A 21,693-nucleotide genomic window follows, 5' to 3' on the forward strand; every position below is an offset into this window, starting at 1 on the left:
CGACAGAGAGAGATCACAAGTAGGCAGAGAGGCAGGCAGAGAGAGAGAGGAGGAAGCAGGCTCTCTGCTGAGCAGAGAGCCCCATGCGGGACTCGATCCCAGGACCCTGAGATCATGACCTGAGCCGAAGGCAGCGGCTTAACCCACTGAGCCACCCAGGCGTCCCCAAGGGCAATTCTAACGCAAACTTTAGATGAGAGCATCATATGGGATTATCAGAGAAACCTGTTACACTGCATATGGATTTCTTCAGTCTAGGATAGGGCTTGAAATTTTCCTTTGCTAATAAACTCCCAGGTGATGGTGATGCTACCGGTCCATGCATGGGCCACCCATGGTAACAAGAGTCAGGAGCTTCCTGCAGCCATAAGAGTGCCTCCTAATGGTGCCCCAAGATAGCAATCACAGAGGTGGCGCATGGGCGCAGATCAGACAGAGTATTGGCCACAGCTTCTTGTCTCAGTACCGACCTTTGAAGCACTGTCTCTGGGGTCAAACAGATGTGAACTGAAATCCTGTTGTTGCTTCAGTCGGGAGCTTTGTGACCTGGGCCAGTCGTCCTTTGGGGTTTCAGTCTCTCCATCTGTGAAATGGGGATGATAAGACTTGCGAGAACTGCTGTAAAAACTAGTAGCCGAACAGACTTAAATGTGAAATCCACTTCTTCCCTTCACTTGCCACGGTGAGATTTTAGGAAATTCACCCAACCTCACCAGACCTCAGTTTTCTCATCTGAGAAAGGAAACATATTAATGCCTAACTTGCAAGGTTGTTTTGAAGAGTACATGAAATAATGCCGTGTCTCTGACGCGGGCCCCTTTCCTGGGCTTCACATTCGTTTTTTAAAGTTATTGAATATAAAAATCAAGAAGAAATAAGTTATAAAGCTAAAATATTCAGAGAAAGTTCTTGGAGAAAGCAGAATTTTATCTGAGTCTTAAAAGAATATAAGGATCTACAGAGGGGGTGAGAACATTGCCATTTTATAAGCAAGTCAGAGCAGAGAATATAATTCTCACCCTCTTCACCTAATTCTTACTCCCTCCTTAGGCCCCAGTTTAGCTACCACAACCTCAGGGAAAGCTTCTCTCCACAGGTCAAGCTAGCCCCTCTACTGTATGTGATTACAATATTCAGTACCTGCCTTTTTTTTTTTTTTAAGATTTTATTTATTTATTTGACAGAGAGAGATCACAAGTAGGCAGAGAGGCAGGCAGAGAGAGAGAGAGAGAGAGGAGGAAGCAGGCTCTCCATGAGCAGAGGGCCCGACGCGGGACTCGATCCCAGAACCCTGAGATCATGACCCGAGCTGAAGGCAGAGGCTTAACCCACTGAGCCACCCAGGTGCCCCCAGTACCTGCCTTCTTAATTAGGTAATTGGCCTCCAACACAAAGATCCGTAATGTTGGGACTGGGTCTGTTTTACTCATAGGTGTATCCCTCGACCTAGCACAGTGTCCAAGCATATATCAACCTTCCTGTTCACATTGTTTGCGTGATTTAATGAAATTTGATTCAGAACTCAAAAGGTCAGGTTGCAAAATGTATTTGAAGTGAGATGTAATTTCCTTCTAAAACTGATACAGGAGATGTCAGAATTTCCACTCAACAATGCGAATTACGAAGGGTCAACAGCTCTTTAGAGCTCGCAGGAAATAGAGGCACATGGGCACGCGGAAGTCACAGCCTCACTCTGAGGCCAGCAGGACAACGACTGCAGCAGCCACAGTGGGAGAAGCGTCATTGCTGAGGCGTGTACGAGGAATTACTGAAGCACAGATAAAGCAGCGATTGGCTCATCAGGGAAAGAGTGGGAAGGAAAGCAGGCAGAGCTGCAGGGAAGAGGACAGTTGAGCTGATCCTGAAAGATGAGCAGGAACTAGCTTAGCAAACACTAAAATGGAAGAGCATTTGTTTAAGCCCCAGGAGGATGCGTCAGGAGCACAGATTAAGAATCGCAGCTTCGCCACTTCCTATTTGTGGAATTAGGCAAGTTACTTACCCACTTTGGACCTCAGTTTCCTTATCTGAAACGGAGATGAATAAAAGAATGTGCTTCCCTGGATCTTTCATGTGGGTTAAATAAATCCATATGGGTCAAGGGCTCAGAGCAGTGCCTGGCTCTGAGGAAGGGTCATAGAAAAGTTAGTTGTTGCTGCTGCTGCTCTTGTTGTTATGGTTCTGTTTTGTAGCCAAAAATTACTTTCACCTGCCAATCAAAGTCTGGCTTTATGCCTGCAATGGGTTCAAATCCACTGTGTGTCTGGGCACAGAAGTCGAAACGACCCCCATCTATAGAGAAAGGAGGACACACAAGGCCATCAAAGGCAGGCAGATGAGCCTGTAGCTGACTGCAATAATCCAGATGGACAGAGGTATCTTCTCACACTGCGAGCAGAGCAATCCGCCCACAGCGGGGTCGGAGAGTCACACCCAGGAGAGCTACGTTAGTGCCACTTAGAAAAGAGGCCCAAAATTTTAACGGCAAGTGCCAATCAAGTGCAGAGTCCTTGTAAGAATGGCTTCTTCTAATGCCTGTCTCTTCCCCTGCAATCTTTAAGGCAGGAAGGTGGTTTAACACATCACAGAAGCATCATTCATTCTGTATGCATTGCTCTGAAGTCATCTTCTCTATCAATATTTATGACACAGACTCCCCAAAATGAGCAAAAAGACTGAAGGTCAAGAGAGGGTTATTTGCAGCAGACGCTAGAAGGCTCGATTAAAACCTACTGAGGTCACGTTCAGAGGCTGTCTACAATTGAGACAAAGCATACTGCATCCTAGAGCAGAGGTTGAAGCAAAGAATTCTAGAGACATCTGTTTCAGAAACAAGCAAAAAGCCCTGCTGGGTCACACATTTATTACATGACCACTTCCGTACTCTAAATGGTGGTGTTCTTCTTATTACTCAGTTCTTGGTTTTTCTTATCTCTGCTCAATTAATTGTCAGATGATTCTTGGTCATAAGACAATTTTGTCACATGATAAAATGGTCTGTGATTGCTGCACACTTCCTTCCTCCAGCCCAAAATTTTGCCAATGCGACATAATTTTGGTGAAAATCTCAGAATTTAGGACAACTTTGATCTCAGCTTCAGTTCTATTTTCTGAGTCTTTTCTGGAATAAAAATAGTAGAAGGTCCACTAGGTAAACTGAAGGATGGTCAGTTATCCATTGTAGCCTTTCCCAAGGCATCATCATGAACCTCCAAGAGCAAGGAGCTATGTCCAATTAAATGCTTCCTTCGTATAATATTTAGCACCATGCCTCATGCATACTTCTATTTTTTATATTGTTTGATTATGATTGCAACCCTTGGTCAGGTTTTTAGAAAATCTGTATTATCTCAAATACCTGAAAAAAATACCTCTTATTTTAATTTTGCTTTTTAATAAATTAGACCTATTCTTTGTAGGTCCTCTCCAGGCAAAGAAACCTTCCCCAAGACAATACTTCTCAAATGTGATCTTGGACTTTGCAGCATCAGCATCAGTATCATCTGGGAACTTGTTAGATATGCAAATTCTCTAATTTGCTGTACTGAATCAGAAATTCTGGGAGTAGGTTCCAACAATCCGTCTTCTAACAAGCCTTGGGGATAACTCTGGTACATAATAACATTTGAGAACCACCACACTACATGTATAAAAATTAATTTTCAAACAAGTTATATTGAGTCCCAAAAAGTATCAATGTGCCCATCTCATTGAATCTTCCTCTATACATCAAATTTCCAGTTTAAAATCCTCTAGACAACCAGACCCTTTTCTGGTACAATATGACCACACAGTTCTTCTTAACCAGACACAGCTTCCCTTAGTACCTACGTGAGAAAACACAAATTGCTTAGCTTGACCTACAAAGATCTCTACAAGTCTTCCTTCCTACCCTACCCAGTCTAACCTCCCTACCACATACACCACACTTCAGACCACTGTGCACATTCTTCACTTCATGTCATACATGCTCTGGGACCTTGCCCTAGAACACTCTTCCCCTCTCCTTTGTTTGGTAGACCCCTTTCCTCAAAGACAAAGCTCTGATATCACCCCCTCCCTAACTCTCTCAAGTAAAATTATATGCTGTGTCCTCAATGTTCCTAGGTCTTCTTGTTCATATATCTCTATGGATATCTATTAAATAATTTGATAACTTATCTTCCTATGGTGATGTCCCCTGAAATAAACAAAAAGCAACTTAAAAGCAAAGGCTACATCTTCTTGGCCTTTGTAGTCCCAGAGCTGAGTTCAGGGCCTGACTCTACCAAATGTTCAACATGTTGGTTGAGTAAGTGCTTGATGCCACAGTTACAGGAAGAAAATCCATTTTTATATTCTTTTTTAAAAAAGATTTTATTTATTTACTTGACAAATATCACAAGTAAGCAGAGAGGCAGGCAGAGAGAGAGGGGGAAGCAGGCACCCTACTGAGCAGAGAGCCCGATATGGGGCTCGATCCCAGGACCCTAGGATCATGACCTGAGCTGAAGACAGAGGCTTTAACCCACTGAGCCACCCAGGTGCCCCCCGCCACTTATATATCCTATACTAAGACAAATACAACCAAAGTCAAGAAAAGAGTTCATATCAGTAAATTCTTATTACTCAGGGCTGAAAGCCCGTGTGAATAGAGATCTAACAGAAAAGCAAGTGCTTCCAAATCAGAAAACATGGGTTTTGATTCCATCTCTAGCAGTAGTTTAACCTTGAGCAAGTTAGTTCCTGAGTCTCAGTTTCCTCCCGTGTAGAATGGGATGGATATTACCTGCCTGCTTACCTTCCTTGTTGTGATGACATGAGCGACTGTATGTCATGAAAGATACAATCAATGTATCAAGTTCTATCCATATGCAGTTTGACCTTGTTATTAAACACTACATTAACTGAAACATTAAAGCACATTAAAGTATGAAGCCTTCAATGCATTCACTAAACATGAGGTAACAGGAAGGAGGAAAGGAAAAAAGAAGTTCGCCAGTTGAAAAACACTCTTTTGAACTTAACCTAGCAAAGGTGTCTCAACCTAGGAAAATTTCCTGCGAATATTAGCTTTACAGAGTAATCATGGGTTTTGTTGTTTTTGTTTTTGTCTTTTTTTTTTAAGATTTTATTTATTTATTTGTCAGAGAGAGAGAGAGAGAGAGCACACAGGCAGACAGAATGGCAGGCAGAGGCAGAGGGAGAAGCAGGCTCCCTGCTAAGCAAGGAGCCCGATGTGGGACTCGATCCCAGGACGCTGGGATCATGACCTGAGCTGAAGGCAGCTGCTTAACCAACTGAGCCACCCAGGCGTCCCTTGTTGTTGTTTTCTATCAAACTCCAGACCCCCACACTTCAAATATCTTCCAATTTCTCGTTTCTGAAGGTGAAAGCCACAAGAGTGGTGGTCTCCACAAGTATTTGTGGTCTCCTCCACCTCTCTTCCACACTCTCTCTATTCCCATTTTCCACCTCTGGAAAGCAGGGGCAGTCTGCCAGTGAGGTTCATCGTCATCCTCCCATGAGCCTCATGTTATACTATGCCAAGCTTCAGACTGCCTACAGTCAGGTTATCAGGCTGTTTTCAACTCCATTCTTTTGGGCTGATATAAGGCATCTGGTGGTACCGGGCAGGCCCTTTAATTCCCAGCCTGCTTGCCAAGTACAGCTAACACTCAAGTCAAGAGGAAAGGAATTTGACACAGAGTCTGGCTTTGGAAATTCTGCCCAAGGGATGTCAGTAGTTCATAAAATTAAGTCATGTTTTAAATTAAGTTTACTGCCTTTTGTGTGTGTGTGTGTGTGTGTGTGTGTGTGTGTGCTACTCTATAATCTCTTTTCATTGGTAATATGTTCAGCCTATTTTGAGAGCCCTATTCATACTCCATTAATCATCTGTCGTGATGATTTCCTACCTCTCAATGTTTAAGATACTCGGAGGAAAGTCTATCTCCCCAAACACTCATGTGCTACATTGTAAGGCATTTTGGCTATGAAGAGAGTTGTTAAGATCAAAAATGGGCTTAACTTTGCTGACAATGAACACAGATGTAGGCCAGGGAGGCTTGACCTCTTATAATAAGGTTGGTGAACAAACAGCCTAAGCAAAATTGAGAGGAAATGAAGCAAAAAGAGGAAACAAAAAAGGTGAGAAAATAGAAGGGTGGGGAGCAGGTAGGCAATTCATGCGGCCACCACAAAAGGAATGCGTTAAGTGACCAAAGCAAGACCTCTAGAAAAGGCTCATGCTCATACAGAACAGACAGAGCTCTTCTCTGAAGCCAGAGAGAGGTACATGCTGAAGAAAGAAAACAAGTTCTGAGAGGCTTCTAGACTGAGGAAGAGTCCAGGAAATGTGCTGAAGTTTAAATAGTCAGGAGACTGGTTTCAATCTGGTACCAAGCAGCAGACCCCAAAGCCCTACAAAATGTATGCTTCTTCCTTGACAAGAACGGATTCAAATAACTTGAGTAGTGACAGGAATAGGGAGAAATAGCAGCCAATTGGCCTACTAATTTATGCTACCTAAAATAAATAATGTAAGCTACTGTAATTATATCCCCTTATGTAGTTTCTTCCATGAACTCTCTCCAACCTGCTATTGTTTGTATCCTCTGATAGGCTGATGATGGATGTATTCTGCCACAGAGAACACCGGAGAGGAGGGGATCTCTAACACAAGTGAGGGGGACCCCCCCCCCTTTCCACTGGATGATGGTGGCAAAGATACACATAAATACAATTTGTTAGTCAGTATCCCCCTAATAAATACACAAGGTTGATTCATTTCTCTGTTCTACTAATTGGAAAATTTCCATGGCCTCCCAACATTTCTGAATTGCTAGGAGCAAGGAGGTTGAAGCTCTTGTCGTCCCTTCCAGCTCTGAGCTCCCACTGGCACTAAATGTTCATTTCAAAGATCATCATAGATCATCTCACCTGTGTGGTCCCAATTCCTCCTCATACAGACCCAGCTATTGAATTCAATCCCTTTGCTTAAGTTTTATCACCCCCAATCAACAAACCAACAAAATAGATAAAACCATCAGAGAAGTGTTTGTGAGAATAGAAGACTTTGTCAAAGATGGGGGGCCATGACAGCATATATATAACAGATAGGCAACTTAAAATTCCTTGACTGATATTTCTATTCCTAGAAGTCTATTCTCCCCTTCTCAGAATGGGCTGCTTTACCCTTGGCTCTCTTCTCTCTCGATCCCATACTTCAAAAATTCTGTTCATTTATAATGCAGAGAAGGTCAGTTATCTCTCTTTTTACTCTAGTTCTTAGCAATAAAATATATTATGGGTTCATCTTCCACTTTCAACAACAAGCAAGGTGTTGCCTTGTTACATGGAAGCTCAGGTCTCATACATACGCCAGTCTACATTCTCCATGAAAATGTCATCTCAAAGTTCATTGAAGAACCATTTGTTTAGTGTTTCCTGTGTACCACAAGTTTAAATGCATAAAGTTGTTCATACAACATCTCCAACAATGCAAAACTAGAGAAACTTAAATTCCAACCAGAAGGGAATGGGTAATTCACTATGAAACAGTCACTCAATGAAATAGTGTATTCAGTAAGAAGCATAAAATATAAATCACATTTCAACTTACATATGCAAAAAGCTGTAATCATAATTTATTTAACCTCTAATTCCTCTGGATTTATTCCACTCATTAGTGGTGGGGAGATTAATTCACTGACCTGATTTAAAGTTTAGTCTGCATTGATAATTTAGGTGGTATTCAGCCTCCTTGGTTAAAAGGCTAAATCTCTCACATAGTTCTGCTTCCCCTGATTCTCTCATTAAGATGGCATCTGACTATATGGGGGCATCCTATCTGTACTTTTGGAAGCAAAAATGAAAAGGTGCCTTCAAAAACAGTGTTGCTTCCTCCTCTGGTCTCTGGAGCAGACCCAAGCATCGTTTGTGACTTGCCAACACTCACTGATGAAGACAGCTGCTAGTTTAGTTCAACCTCATCTCTGGGCTTTGCCAAGGCCCTGTGTGCACCTTGGCTGATTAGGCCTTGCCTTGGCTTCTGAGGGCTGAACACCCCTAAGCAGCTGTTACAGGCCCCTCTAGCCCCTGGCCTGCAGTTCACCCCAGGCGTTGCTGCTGGGTTACCTTGTTCCATCACAACAATCCATACAGGCTCATTGGCTCTCAACTCAGTCTGGACACCTCTGGGAATAGAGTAGTATTCCAGAAAGTGGCAACTGGACTGTTTTCTCGTGCACTATGACCACACAGCTCTTTTTCTTAATCAGCCAGAGGTACCCAACTAAGTACAGAAGTCTCCTGAAATCTTAAATGTAAGTGACAGGGGGTAGGAAGTGCAGCGGGGGGTGGGGGGTGGGGTCATAGGCTTCCTGGGGGGGAATAGGTGTCCTGGAACTTCTTAGCTCCGTCCAGTTATAAAATGCACAGCAAACCGAGACCCAAACTTAATTCTTTCACTTTCTTTTCTTCCCCTCTCCTCTCTCTCCACCTGCACCCAGGACAGAAAGAGAGCAGACTTTTACTTTGCTTCCTTTGTCTTAAACAGCTCTTTATCTACTGAGCAGCAAGCTTCATGCTTTGCTGTTGAAGCCCAAAGGAGCATATTCTTCATGCCACAGAAGAACTCTATCACCTGGGCCATCCAGGCTCGATTGTAACTTTCCAGAGAGGGCCTTGGCTAAAGGAATAGCAAATCCTTTCTCCTGCGGACTGATCCTGGTTGCATGTCAAAGGCTAAGTACTACCTCAGTCTTGCTCCATACCTCACTTCCACTACACCAAGCAGGAAGTACCCTGGCCGATGTAAAAAGATGGTCAAGTACTCAGGAAGACAGAAAAGGATAATTAAAAATGTATCTACATTATTGAGTAACCATTTCAAAATATGCTTATTGAAATTCTTGAAAAACTGAATAAAAATGTTATATGTTAGTATGCTATCAGAAAGAAAGGATAAAATTGATGGGAAAAATGAAATCGCAGCTACATTAAAATGTATATAGAGGAAAGGTTGACAGGAAAGATAACAAAATGTTCACAGTGGTAATGTCTGAGCAACCAGACTATGATTCTTAACATCTCCAGTTTTCCAATTTTTCAAAATGTCATAATGAAGATATGTTCCTGCTATAATAGAAACAATTTTTTAAAAATTTGTTGGTTGTAAATAAAAGTTTTTTTAAAAGTAAATTTAAACAAATATTCTTCCTGCAATTTGTTCACTTATTTACCAGATATTTATTAAATACCTGCCACATTCCAGGTACAGTTCTGAGGGATGTGGGTTCTGGGTACCAATGAGATAAAGTTCTGGCTTTTGTGGAGTTTTACATTCTAATAGAAAAGGAAGGAGATGATAGTGGTGTCACTAGATCAGTCCAAAGTGAAATGAATTATGGAACATGGATACAAAGAACTACTGTGCAGAGTATAGGACATACTATAGTATATTACATACACTATAATGTACTATATTATAATATACACTATTATACTGTATAGTACCTAATGATAGCATAGTCTATCTATAAATATAGATATATTGAAAATATATACTATAAAATATATAACACCAAATATTCTGTAGCTATTAAGTATAATTAAGCAATGATACAGAAACACTTTCAAAATATAATCTTTAGAACAGTGTACAGAGCCTGCTGTGCACACACATGCTTGTTTAGGTATATCTCTTTTTTTGGAGAAACACGTAAGAAGCTGTTAACAGTGGCTGCCTCTGGGGAAGGTCCCTAGGGACAGAGGTGGCAGGCAGGATTACTCGGTATATTTGATTTTTTAAGATGTGCTTGTATTGCCTATTTTTAAAAAGTATAACTTGACCATATTTTTAAAAATCCTATCTGGCCTTAAGAATCATGAAGTTTCCTCCATTTGGGGGGGAACATTTCAAAATAATTTTGACTATCCTATCACTCAATTCTATTTAAGTTATTTCTATTAAAAGGGTGTCAATTTACATAGAACGCTCTATTTAGAGAAGGCTGCATATTCGTTTAGTCTCCAATACAAAAACAAAAACAAACTTTTTTTGATGCTTAAATTATCTTTGTCTGCATATTTTCATTCACCTTTCTTCTTAGGAAGCTAAAACGTTCTCAGAGGGGGGAAAAGGTCATCTTGAAGGGCTTGAAAAACAGAAACTGAGTAGAAGAGGACTCTGCAGGGCATGAAGTTCAAACCTCAAAGTAAGAACCCCGTTAATCTGTGGTCTTCAGCTCTTTATACAAACACCACAGAACTTCACTCTCTCATGAGACAGCTTAACCTGTGTGGAGACAGCTCAAGTTACCATAAAGGCCGTCATGTACTAGGTAAAAACCTATAGTTACCAACTGAGTTTCCTTCTATACCTAGAATAGCCAGCCACCCTGACACCCCCTTTTCAGAATCCTACCAGTTTTTCTGAATGCATGAGATTTAGCACAGATAATCACATCCCTGTTAGACCCCAGGCTCCTGAGGGCAAATCTCTGCCTCCTTCTTTGAAGCTCCTGCAACGAGACACAGTAGGTGCCTGAACGGGAGCTCGTAAATGTTGCTCGGAACGCGAGCTCACAACTTCCGGTTGCCTTCTGGGCCCTGAAATTATGTCTTCAGCAAACTGCTCGGTCCTGCAGTGAAGAAAGTAGCCAGGAGGCAGTGGGCCCCATCCCCAGCCCAAGGACGAAGCGGGTGTGACGGACAGGAACACAGTGAGAATTTGTGTTCCAGGTGCAGCCTGGCCACTCCCCTTGGCATCTTTAGCCGGCTGGGGACAGGGGGCACTCTGCTGCAGCGGCCGGCACACTACGTGCGGTACTTCGTTTTCCAGCCGTGCAACAAGACCGGCCACTGTGAGCCTGTTCATCCTATCTAATCACTGTATGGGGCATTAAGCTGCCTGTGGCTGAACCCATTGTCGGCTGCAACCACACTGCAGGAAAGGACAAGAAGCGCCTTGCACTCAAAGAGACCGCCCGTCTGTAGCTCAGATCAGGAGCTTATATAACTATCTGAGGCTCATCCTCCCCCCACTCTCAGGGACATGGAACTACACCCACTCGCTGGAGGCAATTGATTTTTGAAGGTGTCTGTGTTACACTATAGCGCTGTTAGGATGTTAGGTAAAGTTAGAGAGTCTTTTTCACTTGGCAACGAACGGAACGTTTGACAGTCTCCCTTGACACGCAGACAGCTCATCATTTAACCTCAGGGCCAAGCGTTCCTGGGCTGTGAGTAATTACAATCGGTTTTATTGCAAACAGTGTTTACCTGTTTGTGGGGTCAGCCTCCCTCCGCGGAGAGATATGGAACCCTGTGGCAACCCAAAGGCATCTCGGACATGTCTTTGCTTGAGATGGTAATTGCTGCATGCCTCTCTTCACCCTCACCCACTTCTCCATGTGCTCTGCTTTGCTGCCGGCCTATGTTGGCGCTGGCTTCTGGCAGCTGCTACTCAAAGCAGGAGGATTCCAGCAGGTGAGGAATGTATATTATGCAAACCATGGCAACCAGAAACACCAACATCTCCTGTACCTTCCCGAAAATGAATGGCACAGCTTTTGCTAGAAAGTGCGTGTGTAACAGTCAGCGTCCTAGGAAGGAGCTATGAGCCTTGATGGAGAGAGGCGTGTGCTGTAGCAGCTAATAACACTGGTATAGGAGTCGGCCTGGGTTTGGACCCTGGCCCCAAGACTCACTAATCGTTTTACCCTGAGCAAGTATGGAAACACTCTGCTAAGTCATTTCCTCATGTGTAAAATAGGGGAAATATCCCAAAGGGCAGTTATGGAGATCAGATGAGTTAAAACAAGTAAAATGCTTAGAATTGTGCCTGGAACAGAATAAAGCCTCCTTATACTTTAGCTTGTCTGGAAGACAATCTTACCTATGCTCAAGTAACTACTTATTGATAAGCCCATGATGCTCAAAGCTCTAACTCCAGAGAGGACCTCCCCTGAGTGGCTAATGGAACATCTTCTCTTGGCTATCACCCAGACTCCTCAAACTCAGCATACCCAGCACCAAATTCATGATTGGCCCCCATCCAACGGAGCTCTCTCTAATTTCCTCTGCCTCTGAGAACACCACCACTGTTCATCCCAGGTGCAAGTTGAGACCCTACCTCTCCTTCAGTCTCCATGCTCACCTAATACAAGTTATCACTCAGGCTCTGATTTAGGCCATGCGAGTCTCCTCCAACTGGTCTGCTCTCATCTTCTCTCGACCCTCTCCAATCTGTTCTCCAGGCTGTAGACAGAGTCATCTGCTAAATCATAAAGCTGCTAGGACATAGACCCACATGGACTGCCTAAAATCTTTCATTGTCTCCCCATTGGCTTTTGCATAAGAACTAAAATCCTGCCAAGATCTTGCATGGTCTGGCCCCACCTGCCTACCCAGTCTCCTCCTGTATTTTCTTTTTGCTCTTTGGGCTTCTTTCATGTCCTTGGACAACATATTCTACCTACTCTAGGGGGCTTTGCACCTGCTGTTTCCCCAATTACTTTACATTTCATTTTTTTCTTTCTTTTGTCTATTTATTTTTTACTATGTTCAGTTAACCACTGTAGAGTACATAATAAATTTCATTTTTAGTTAATTCCTGCTCATCCTTCAAATTACAGCCCAGACACTTTCCTGAACCTCTGGTTACAGTCAGGCTGCTTTTTCATATGATCTCAAAGAACCGTGTACTTTTCAAGCCATGCTTATTTTTAGATTTACATTAGTGTTCTTAATTGAATAATGTCTACCTTCATAATAGACAGAAAATTTCACAAGAAAAGGAACTTAGGACAGTAGCCAGCCCATGGGAGGTGCTCAGTAAGTATTTTTAGAATTAACCAATAGAAGGCTTACATTGATTTAGTGATTCTCTCCCATATACTAACCCACTTAACCCTCATGCAAACCTTTGAAGTTGAGTATGACTGTCTCATTTAAAAAAAAATTTTTTTTATTTTTAAAGATTTTATTTATTTGACAGACAGAGATCACAAGTAGGCAGAGAGACAGGCAGAGAGAGAAAGGGGGGAAGCAGGCTCCCTGCTGAGCAGAGAGCCCGATGTGGGGCTCGATCCCAGGACTCTGGGACCACGACCTGGGCAGAAGGCAGAGGTTTTAATCCACTGAGCTACCCAGGTGCCCCTGACTGTCTCATTTTAACAGATGAGGACCCTGAGGCTGAAAAACTAGTTGTTTTGTTCAAGATCATGCAAAATGTAAATGGAAGAGCTTCAGGAAAATAAAAAAGCCTCTTCCCACAAATGCTTTGACAGCTTGTCTTCAATAGTCCCTTTTCAAAGAACAGAACCTCTGGCTAGGGAGCTATTCATATCTGCACTGAGATGCTGGACTGGTCTAAACCAGAGGCCCCACCTAGCTCAAATCCCTGCCATCCCTCAGGCAGCTCCACCTTGTTGCATAACCTCGCCCAGAGAGGGAGGGACAGGGAGACCGTTCTTACAAGGGGAAGGTAGGGCCTCTGCTAATTCTCACATCATTGGTCAAAGCAAAGAGGTTCCCCATTTGTCTCCACTCCAATCTCCAGCCTCCAGAAACTGGAAAAGGAAAGGCAATGGGGTCTCTCTCCTCTAGAGCTTTCAGAAGGAAGGCGGCCCTGCCAACTCCTTGATTTTAGTCCAGTAAGACTTCAGACTTCTGACCTCCGGAACTGTAAGATACTAAACTTGTATTGTTTACATCAGAAGTTTGTGGTAACTTCTTACAGAGGAAATGCACTTGGGCTATACCTTCTTCCCACCCCTCAGTCTTTCCACTGGCTGAATCCAACAGGAAGCCAAGTGACAGAGAAGCCAGGGAACCAGCCCGTAAGGGAAGGACAAGGAAAGGATCTTGGGGAAGCAGGCCAAGGACCACTGCAATCACTTTACTGCTCCTTTGGGAAGTGTGCTTCACTGCACATCTGAAACTTATTCTTCCAAGTCCCATTTAAACATACTATGTGTATAAATCATCCTGTCGAGTTTGTTCTAATCTAAGTGAGGAAAAGACCGGCATATTGAAAACTGCAGGGACAGAAGCATGTATATCACAAAGACAAGGCTTATTCTCTCCTGCTCTGTTCAAATTCTTCATTAATCATTAAAACCAAGGCATGATATTTGGTCAAGGAGTAATTTTCATGAGATGGTCTGGTAATTTTGTGGGCTCCCTTTGATTATTCTGATTTGATTAGCAAGCAAATCGAAACAAATGACATCACTTTATCTTTCTCAACTGCATCGATAGCAGACTACAGTCTATAAAATGAAAGTATTCTATAGAAACCATGCATGGCTGGATTATCATGTGCACAGGGCGCTGCCCACTGCTCCCGACTCTGAGTCAATCCCCCAATGTGACTTGGCAGCCCATCTCCATCAGCTCTGTGGTTGAAAAAAAAATGGGTCATTGCACTGTGACAAAAGAACATTCACTGAAAATACAGCAATTAAGACAAGTTTGAGCTCCAGTGGTCTCAAATGCCCAAAGGAAGCTTGTACTTGCTGTGTGTGGGTGCCAGAAGTAGACAGACTGACAAAGCAACACCAGCTCCACCAGCAGCCCACCAAGGACACATTTAAGAATTCAATCAGACAGAAGGAAGTGGCCGAAAGCCACTGATGGAGGGGACATGAGGCCTTGGAGAAAGGCTGTTTTCTACATTACGAGCATTTAATTGCAACATTCTGGAACCGCCAGTCCCAGGACCTAAAAATAGGGCAATCATAACAAAAGACTCAGTAGTAAAGTTTTCACTTACGGGATTTTATTTTTGCCTAAGTGAGATGGAAATACGTAGAGCTCACATTGTGTAAGGCAAAGTTTCACTCTCACACACAAACACAAAACTGGAAGAAGCTCATAAACTAAACTAGCAAGAAACAGATGGCAGTTGAGGCTAGATGATGGTGACACAAGCGTTCATTGTATTCATCTTTGCTTCGTCTTTAGGAGTGCTTTTAAATTTCCACAAATGAAGTGGGAAAAGGCAGCTTTGATTTCACTGGACACAGGAGATTTTTCATGGTTATTTTTTCTTCCCACAGCTCATTTCATACAGATTTTCACCAAGTCTTGCCATGTCACCAAGGCGTGGAACCCAGAGATATTGCCAGGCACGCTCTGATTCTCTCTGTGCCCATGTGGAAAGCAGAAGCCTGCTCTGGCAGAGGGCATGGGAAGTGAGTGGGCAGCAGGCTGAAGAGGGGGGAGAGAAGCAGGGCAGGAGCAGCCCCTCCACTGAAATGCATTGGTAGGATCCGAACTCTGGGACCAGCTCACCTGTACCAGAGGGCCACCAGCACCCCAACAGATACTTAGATACTAACTCAAGTTCAGTTCGCAATGCATTTACTGAATACTCGTCATGAGCCAGGTCTGGGTGCTAAGCACAGAGCAGACCACCATGCATAAGCACCACCACCTGCAGTAGCAGTAGCTTCTGAAGGATGCTGACTGCGTTGTCTGCAAAGCCAGCCACCTGAGCAGCATTAACCTCAATGAGGAAAGATCTTAAAACACAAATTCGCCACATGTGGCGGCACCACACCAGCTGCATCCATGTGCAGCGTAGATGAGGTGAAGATGTGCTCGGAGCCTCCCTTGTTAGCATCAGTTTTCATTTAAAAAAAAGCCCGAACTTTGCTTTTCTAGGGAGTACTAAGATGGGCAAGATACACGTCACAGATGTGCTGACTGTACATAGCAACAAAGGGGAACACAGTGAGAAAGAGACTCACACCAATCCCATTTTGGAACAAATGTCTGAAAAATCACAAGGGTCATTATCTCTGGTCTTGCTCGGTTCTGTTATGGTAGGGAATGGGAAATGAAGCTGGGAGAAAATAAGCCAGGATTGATAATGGACAGTGTAACACCTTCTCCATCTAAAGCAACGTTCCCTTCCCCCTTCTCTTCCTTCTTAACAGCTGGCCCAAAGGACCTAAACTTAGTAAGGGCGAGGTGTAGGAAACTAGATAGTGCATTCTACAGTTGGATAGGAAATACTGGGCTCAATGTGTTTAAGGTTAAGATTAATTCCTCACTTCCTCTGAATCTATTTTAGAAACAGAGCAAAGGATGGCATATGCTTTCTTCTAACAAAATGACAGATGATCAAAGGATAAACATAATCCGTATGTCAAACCCTCCTACTGATGTGGCCCTTGGCCTACAGAATTAAAAAAAAAAAAAAAGTATTTTATCACTGTTGTTAAAATGCGGTTGTCTGTGTTTATTCAGAAAATTCAGTATGGCAAAAGCCATAAAAATAGTGACTTGTGATTGGCTGGACTGACACAAGACTGTAGAACAAAGGAAAAATTTAGTGGTATTGTTCTTAAACATCATCCTCACAGCAAAAAACAAAGACCACAAGGCCTCTCTCTCTCAAGTCTGAGACTTGGTGTCGGAAAGAAGAAAGCTGACCACTGTCTAGGTAGAGAATCATTTTTTCTCATTTGCTCTAACAATCCTAATTAATGTTGCCTTGTTGTTCCCTGTGTTTTGTAAATAAGAGCCCTCTTTCTGCATAGCCACTCATTAGGATTGATTTAATTGAATTTCAAAAGGAAGGAATAGCTGCCTCGGGAAGCAAAGGAGTGAAAGCTCTGAAAGAGCAATGTTTCGGGGCACCTGGATGGCTCAGTGGGTTAAGCCTCTGCCTTCAGCCCTGCCTTGATCTCAGGGTCTTGGGATGGAGCCCCGCATTGGGATCTCTGCTCAGGAGGGAGCCTGCTTCCTCCTCTCTCTCTCTGCCTGCCTCGGTGCCTACTTGTGATCTCTCTGTCAAATAAATAGATAAAATCTTTAAAAAAAAAAAAAAAGCAGTTTCACAAGTAACACACAAGTCACACGGTGTCAGAAACATGCAGAGGGAGAGTGAGCATGGACCCCCTCCCCTCCCCTTTTCTCTGCAAAGTGGTTCATCACTAATTATTTTCACCACAGTCTGCCTTTGCCTTGCCCCTCTGAGTTTGTCATTTCTTATGTCTTTTGAGTTATGGGCCCCCTGTGAGCTTCTCAAGGTCCCATATATCCAGGAGAAATGCCATTTAATCCATGATCCTTTTTCTTTTTTCAAATTTTATTTTGTTTTATTTACATTCAATTAATTAACATAGAGTGTATCATTAGTTTCAGAGGTAGAGTTCAGTGATTCATCAGTTGCATAGAACACCCAGTGCTCATTCCATCACGTGCCCTCCTTAATACCCATCATCCAGTGACCCCATCTCCCACCCCTTTCCCTTCCAGCCACCCTCCTGGGTTGTTTCCTATGATTAAGAGTCTTTCACAGTTTGTCTCCCTCTTTGACTTCTGATTTCATCTTGTTTCATTTTTCCCTCCCTTCCTCTATGATACTCTGTTTTTTCCCTTAAATTCCACATATGAGTGAGATCATATGATAACTGTCTTTCTCTGATTGACTTATTTTGCTTAGCATAATACCCTCTAGTTCCATCCACGTTTCATCTTAATGGGTGAGCAGTATTCCATTGCATATATGTACCACATCTTCTTTATCCATTCATGTGTCCATGGACATCTGGTTTTTTTCCATAGTTTGGCTATTGAGAACATTGCTGCTATAAACACTGGGGTGCAGGTGCCCCTTTGGATCACTACCCTTGCCTTTGGAGATGCGTCTATCAAGAAGTTGCTGCAGCTGAGGTCACAGAGGTTGCTGCCTGTGTTCTCTTCTAGGATTTTTTTTTTTTCATCTAGGATTTTGATGTATTCTTGTCCCACATTTAGGCCTGTCATATATGTTCTGAATTTATTTTTGTGTATGGTGTAAGAAGATGGTCTAGTTTCATTCTTCTGCATATGGCTGTCCAATTTTCCCCACACCATTTGTTGAAGAGACAACCTTTTTCCATTCAATGTTCATTCCTGATTTGTTGAAGATTAGTTGGCCATAGAGTTGAGGGTTCATTTCTGGGTTCTCTGTTCTGTTCCATTAATCTATGTGTTTTTGTGCCAGTACCATACTGTCTTGGTGATTACAGCTTTGTAACATAGCTTAAAGTCCAGAATTGTGATGCCACCAGCTTTGGTTTTCTTTTCCAACTCTCCTTTGGCTATTCAGGGCCTTTTCTTGCTCCATGCAGATATTAGGATTATTTGTTCCAGCTCTGTGAAAAATGTTGATAGTAGTTTGATAGGGATTTCACTGAAGGTACAGATTGCTCTCAAAAGCACAGACATTGTAACAATATTTGTTCTTCCAACCATGATCCTTTCAGAAAAATCAGAAACTGGCAGTTCCTATGATTCTATTGATTCCATTGTTAATGTTCCAACTAAAATATTTTTTCAATCAAAGCACTTTTTAAATACAGATGGAACCTGATCTTTCTTTGAATAGGGTGTAATTATGAAGACCATTCATACCATCATTTATTCACTTATTCTGCAAATAGTTCTTGAGCCCCTAATATGGTTCGGACTCAGCTCTGGATGCTGGGGGTTAATACTGAAAGATATATAAAAGGTACCTGCTCTCAGGAAGGTTATACCCCCTGCTGAGCAGAGAGCCTGATGTGGGGCTCAATCCCAGGACCCTCAGATCATGACCTGAGCCCAAAGCAGAGGCTTAACCCACTGAACCACCCAGATGCCCCAAGAAATCCATTTAAGACAACCATACTTACCCCCTTTTTTATATCTGATGAAATCCTGATATTAGAAATTATCGGCTCTGATAGGTCTGATTTAACTATTATATTGTGTGTCTGGTTTAACTGTTATTATATTGTGTGCCTTATCCACAAAGACATATAATAAATAATAATTTGCACACTTTTCCTGTCTAGGGACAACTTTTGCTTTGAGTATTTCCTCAAGTGACTTGATTTGAGCCTCTGATGGAGCAATCATGGTAGGAAATCTCAGCCTTTTTTTAGCCCAAGCAATCATTGGCTTAATAGTCTCTAGTCTATTAAGACTATTAAGGGAACCAAGACCACAGTGCCCACTTTCTCCCACAAGTATTCCTTGGGCTCTCTGAGGACAGAGCACACTCCATAATCCCTGCAGAGACTCACTGGTCAACTCCCCTGGACATGTGCCCTCCGAAGTTGACTGGGTGGTGCTCTCAGCTCTCCTGCTGCTCTCTCCCTTATCTGTACACCCCCCCCGACCCCCAGCTATTGGATTGGGACCTCAACCCCGTCTGATGGTGCCTGGCTACTAGCAATTATCCACAGAAGAGGAGAGCGGACCCTCTCACAAAGAGAAGACCCAGAGTCTCGCCACCTGGAAACCATGTCCCCAAAAGATAGTAGTTACCCCACATAGAAAGACTTACCATCTGAGTCTGAATTTGTCTTTGATTTATAGTACTAACTTCTGGGTTTTTCTAAGAATAGTGAATATTTACTCTAAAATCATGTGACAATTGTGTAACAGAAAATAAGTAGGTGGGCTCCTCTGCTCCTTCTATAGCTAGAAAATGTTGGCATCTTTAAATACATTCCTCTCTTTAAAAACCACTTCACTACATCAAAAACTAATGATGTACTGCATAGGGACTAACATAACACAATTAAAAATAAAAACTTCAAGGGGCGCCTGGGTGGCTCAGTGGGTTGGGCCACTGCCTTCGGCTCAGGTCGTGATCTCAGGGTCCTGGGGTGGAGTCCTGCATCGGGCTCTCTGCTCAGCAGGGAGCCTGATTCCTCCTCTCTCTCTGCCTGCCTCTCTGCCTACTTGGGCTCTCTGAGGACAGAGCCCCCTCTCTCTGTCAGGTAAATAAATAAAATCTTTAAAAAAAATTTTCACATTCCCTCTTTGCAAGCATTCTGCTTCATTTAAACAGAAAAATTCAAAAATACTGCCCAGTTAGCAAAGACTGCAAAATAAATTAGGATATATACCCTTAGAGGAAAATATCAGTGAACCATTAAAAAAATTGTCACAGGCGAATATATAATGACACAGTAAGATATTTATGACAAGCTGGAAAGTATAAAAAGCAAATTATAAAAACGCACTATATACCTTGTCTTATATGTATGAATCCTGCCCACTTACTAAGATTTTATGATCTGCATTTTCTAATATAGTGAAAATGCTTTACTTTATAATCCATTTTAAAAATCAGTAAAATTTTTTTTTTAAATTCATAAAAAAAACCTCAGCCAACACACTGAAATCACCAAGGAGCTGAATGAAGACTTAGAGGTCAGAGTATGATATCCACATAGGACTTAGCAGTGCTTAGACCAGTGTTAGTTAATAGAAACATAGTGACAGAAGGCACAAATAGCGGCCATTTCAGTAATTTAAAATTTTTCAGTAGCCACATTTATGAAACAAAAAGAAACAAGTACAATTAATTTTAGTAATTTATTTTACCCAATATATCCAACGTGGTCTCATGTTTTGGTATGTAGCCAATATACATATATTGAGACATTTTATATTCTCTTTTACTAAGACTTGGAAAACGTCCACACTTACAGCACATTTGGTTGGCACATGTGGCCACTGAGGACTGGTGTGAGGGGGCTATAAGAGCCTCAAAAGAAGAGGGGGTTTTGCAACCAAATACCCGAGAAAAGACCCAAAGTAGCAGAGGGAGCTGTGAGGGTGCTCCTGCTGCTTTCCATGTCTTTGGTCCTTGGGGCCAGGGAGAAAGAGCAGGCTCTCTCTGCAAACCCTACCCTTGGGGAAGAGCTGGGTTTGGGTGAAGGCGTGGAAGCGGAGGGAACATTCTGTGACAAACAAGTGTGTGAGGGGGCAGGAGCTGTACGGCTGAATGGGGATTGCAGAGGACACTCTGGAAAGACTGGCGGAAGGCACAGCGGTGGGAGGATGAGTCAGGGACTAAAATGCACAAAACAACCCAGGAATGAGAACATGCAATCCTGTCCAGGAGGGCTTACATTTTGGGTGGCAGCCAGGTCTCACAGATGAGAAGCAGGAAGCTAACAGGGCTTGTGGTTCCAAATAGAACTCTGGCCAGTGGGTCTGGCCCTGTCCTGTTGTAGGAGGGTTTGGGGCTCATGGAAGCCTCTGCAGCCCTTGAATCCTGTCACTTACCTGCCACACAATGCTAGCATGAAGGTGACACACATGATTTACACCCTTGAAATGGTCAGATGTCCCAAAGAACTCCATATATAGAATTTAAAAATTGCGAAGTTGAGTTTTTAGGGCTAATTGCTCTCAAAGTATTCTATGTCTTCCTCCTCTCCATAGAGGCCTATATTGACCAATAATTTCATCAAAGGGCATGAACCTAAACTTCAATTGGAGGATATCACCAACTGCACATGATAACCAAGAGCAATGGCATAAAATGGGGCCAAATATTTTTTCTGCTTTTCTGGAATGCAGATCTATATAACTGCCACCTTAAATTACTAATTTTCCCAGTAAATTCAAGAACTCATGTAATAACTTAAAGTACTTGTAGTATATATAAAGTACTCAATACATATTTGAAAAATGAATAAAGGACACTTGCCTGTGTTCCATGTCTGATTACATCAAATGACTATACTGGTGTTCTTACAGGCTACTGCCACTTGAAGGATCCAGGCACGTTCTAGGGGAAAAAAGTCCAAGTCAAGTAAACAGCACTTTTGTTTCTGCTAACAAACTCCAGTAGAGAACAATGTTCATTGTATGGTTCCATTTTCCTTAAAAGGTCCTGCAGAGAATTGTTAAGGAATTGACCCCCAA

The sequence above is a fragment of the Mustela nivalis genome, assembly GCF_964662115.1.
Source record: "Mustela nivalis genome assembly, chromosome: 10".
Classification (NCBI taxonomy): domain Eukaryota; kingdom Metazoa; phylum Chordata; class Mammalia; order Carnivora; family Mustelidae; genus Mustela; species Mustela nivalis.